This window comes from Cyprinodon variegatus, unplaced genomic scaffold, assembly GCF_000732505.1.
Source record: "Cyprinodon variegatus isolate N-32 unplaced genomic scaffold, C_variegatus-1.0 Scaffold1306, whole genome shotgun sequence".
NCBI lineage: Eukaryota > Metazoa > Chordata > Actinopteri > Cyprinodontiformes > Cyprinodontidae > Cyprinodon > Cyprinodon variegatus.
In genome coordinates this window covers 62,703-66,963 of record NW_015151759.1, presented here as the reverse complement: position 1 = coordinate 66,963, position 4,261 = coordinate 62,703, and positions in this window count along the sequence as shown.

Below are 4,261 nucleotides of genomic sequence, written 5' to 3'. Positions count from 1 at the left end.
ATAGACAGATATAGCTGGGTATCATCAGCATAACAGTGGAAATTAATCCCATGCTGTCTAATAACTCTACCAATTGGGAACATGTATAAAGTAAAGAGAATTGGTCCGAGCACTGATCCCTGTGGTACTCCACAGGTAACCTTTGAGCATGAGGAAGATCTGTCATTAACATGAACAAACTGAAATCGATCAGATAGATAACCTCTTAACATATACTTCATTGTGGGTAATCCTCACTCATTTTGCATACCCAAATGGAAAAGCAAATAACCTAGGAACTGTAATCCCAAATTACATGTGTAATACATTATTTGAAAGCTAACACCCTCTAGTTTCCTAATATATAAATTAACATTGGGTGACTAAAACACATACAACCTGCATCAGTTTTAATGTGACTCAAAGTTGTTTTTTATTCTCGGAAATGATTCGGAATTTTTTGAACAGCAGTAATAAAGACATGAAAAGGCAGGTTTTAATGTATTTGTTCTAAAGCATGTCAACCACAAATGCAGAAAATTTTAGACCTCTAGTTATAGCAGTTTCAGAGCTGTGGGGTTTGGAACTTTTGGTGTCAACTTGGAGCTGCGTGCAATAGCTCCACCCGCTGGCAAAAATGTTACCGGTGGAATTTTATGCATTCTGAATTATTATCCCCAGTTAAGGTCTACCGGGTCGCCGGCAACCAGTGTTGGGTAAGTTACTTTAAAAATCTAATCCATTACAGTTACAAGTTACCTTGTTTTAAATGTAGTTGTAGTGTAACTTTTTCGATTACTTTTAAAAAGTAATGTAACTAATTACTTTTGATTACTTTTTGATTACTTTAAGGTTTTAATGAGTACTGACCCATGTTCAACATTTAATTTTTGAGAACTGAATGTGAACTTTAAAAAAGCCCTAAGCTGAGAGGGAATTGCTGACAGGCGATCACAGGATGTCCACAAGAAGAGATGCCAGCATGGAAGATTTTCTCTGACTCCTCTCATCGGGCCATACTCTTTTCTGTTCCTCCCCCAGGCTCTACCATTTACGCAGTTTGCAGACTAACACAAGCAGGTTCAGAAACCACTTCTTTCCTACAGCGGTCCCCTTATTGAACTCTAATTTCTCTCCTTGCATACTGCAGGAGGGAAATTAGTGATTCACCTGAATGTGAGTTCTCAGGTTGGTGTTGGATGTCCTGGACGTTGACAACAGTTTGTTTTGTTTTTTTATTGCAAAGCAGACATAACGCCGCTACTGCCCATCACTGTCTGATGCGCTGCTTGAGCTGAAATTGAACAGTCTGCTCGCTTGCTGTTCCTCAAGGAGGCTCCACCAGCACAGGATGGATCATCAGAGTGGCAAATATGATAGAGACAAGGAGCCGTAGCGGGAAACGGCGATACAGGGCGAGAAGCAATAAAATATCATTACATATTTCGCAAAGGTTTTTCTTTATATATTTTAAAAAATTTTACTAAATTTGTAATTCTTAATATTTTCGGAAGTAACTGTAACTGAATTACATATTTTTTCATTGTAACTGTAACGAATTACAGTTACTCTTTTTTTTGTAATTAACACTTTAAGTCCCAAAGTGAAGACTTTAGTCTGCACCTAGTTTGTATCGAGTACGCCCCCAAAGGTGTTAACGGCTCTCCTCTGGTGGAGTGAGCGCCATTTGCAAATCAAATTCAAACGTAAGAATGTGGTTTGGTGACTTCAGCTGGTGTGTTGGAGTTTCGTTGTTTGAGCTGCCCCCTTGGTGTTGTAAAGGAGCTTTTTCAAGGAGTTGAGTAATTTACAGAATTTCTGTGGGTATAAATAGAGCAGGCACAGCACACAGACTCAGAATTCACCCGGAATTCACCATGGCACAACCAAGGCGACCAAGAAGGATGAACACTCAGGAGGCTTTAGCTTTATGCTTCAGAGCATGTCAGACTATGAATCTGATGGTGGATCTGTTGGAGACTTAGCATTTCAGAATGAAAACAGCGCAACTGATTCTTCAAGTGAAGAGGATGATTCTGATGAGAATGCGACTGCTTTTGCAACAGCAAATCCTCCGCTCCAAAGACGTTACCTGAAAGCGGGGGTGGGGGGTGGGGTGGGGGCGGAAATCATATTTGTAATAAAATATAACTAGGTCTACGTCATCAGTGTTGCCAACACCGGAATGATTTCAGACAGCGGGGCCACCAGCGCAGTGATCAGACGATAACTGATCTGTACAATGAAAATATCTCCATCAGCTGACAAGAATATTTATACAACAATGACCATCTGCCCTATTCACTAGAGGGCAAACAAGCAAACATCATCCGCTCGTGATTTCCAGCGGAAAGCCGGTTTTGAGCTGGAAACCGGTTTCCAGCTCAAATTCCAATCTGGCGGCAGGGGGAAATGTAAAGGTTGTGGGTGGGAAGTCTAGCTCCCAGAATCAATAGGCCCAACAGATCGACTCAGAGTTATTGAGATTTCAAGCTTGGCTTGGCTTGGCTTTGGCGTACAAGCTTGGTTGCAACAGACGAGCATGTGTTGTACAAGCCGTGCACAGGGACCAAAGAGAGTCCACCAAAGTTTAATTCTGCTACTTGCAAATGAACTTCGTAACATTTTTATGCAAGAAAAGGCAATAAAGGAAGAACACGTGAGACAGCATTGTGACATGAAGAGACTAGGGCTGTTCCTTTTGTGACATAAATTTACTCCAATACTAAAGGCATACTGTTTGTCATTCTCTAAGATTAAATTCTGAATGACATAAAAAGGCGAGACAAGACAAAATACAATTATTCTTTCTTTCACATAGTGAGCTTTGCAGTATAAATGAGTCTGTTGGTGAATGGACAATAGAAATAGGCTCTGCCTTGCCTTGTTGGAAAAGCTGGTTATGACCTGTTCTCAGCTCAGCAACTAGGACCCGTATGATATCTGGATGTTCAATAGGTTTTCCTTAATAAAAGATTTAGATATGACTTATTCCTGCAAAAAGGTCTGATGTTGCAGGGGAAGGTAATGAAAAGTGGAGCATGCTCTGGTTCTGATGCCAGTTTGTTTCAGCCTTTATCCAGTCTCATGTATACCCCATTTACACTAACCTTCAAAAACCGATCCATGCCGAGACCGGTCCGAGCTCGGATCAGTTAACCAGGGCGAGCTCGGTTCTGACCACCGTTTACACATCACGCTATCTCGGGTTCCTTGCCTCCTAGTGACGATCTGATCTAATGCACCAAAAGTTGTTTGCCAAACACAAGAAGAAGACGAAGAAGGAGGGAATCCAGCAAATCAAAATGGCGGCGCCCGTCACATTCAGAAAGTTATGCTTGATTATTATTGCTGTACTTCGGTGTTTCGGAGGGTCAGGCGAAGATGGCAACCTTTCGTGGATGTTTATAGTTGTTTCTAGTTGTTCTTCTTCTTCTGTTTTGTGTTGGTTGGCAAGCAACTTCCGGAGGGGCATTAGCGCCAACTACTGGAATGGAGTGTGAATGGGGATGTGTAGCCAGACGGAGATGACGCGTTCTGCTCATCTTGTTATCAGAGAACCGATCCAGGGAAAAACCGGGCCGAGCCCACCTCTGGAACTGGTCTGCAGTTAGCGGTTCGGTTGTGTCTAGCTCGGTTCAGTTCAGTTTGCTTTCCATTTACACACCATTAGTTATCTCAGTTACTGAGCCTGGACCGGTCTTGGACCAGTCCCGGTTTTTCAAGGGTAGTTTAATGGGGTAGGAGAAGGGCTGGTCATATCACAGGTTATTTGCATTACAGTAGGGACAGTTAGCAAGGTAGAGTGAATACACAAACTTGAAGAGGGGAGGGGGGTTTGCAGGAAAACTGAAATTCTACGGGACATCTAGTGTTAACTGAGAAAATGTCATAAAAATGTTTTTTAGGCGTGTATTAGCATTATTTAGTGATTCAAGGATAGAAATAAGTACTTTTAGAACCATAATTAGATTTCTCATGGTGACCTGGATGAATGTCTTTGTGCAAATAAGTCGATGGTACGGATCATGCTATTGACTCTGATCAGGTAGTGACTAGCTCTACTGTTATATGCAGGTCTATGGCCGCCCCTTCTGCAGCAGGGAAGCCCTGCATATGTATGGATACTGTTGAAGAAAAATTATTATTTTTAGTTTTTAATACAGTTAATCTTATGGCATGTGTAAAAGGTGTGTTGAACACTCTCATTTTGAACATATTTCTTAATTTTGAACAAGGTTGTGTTAATGATTTAAAACTAAACTATTGAGGGGTAAGTATT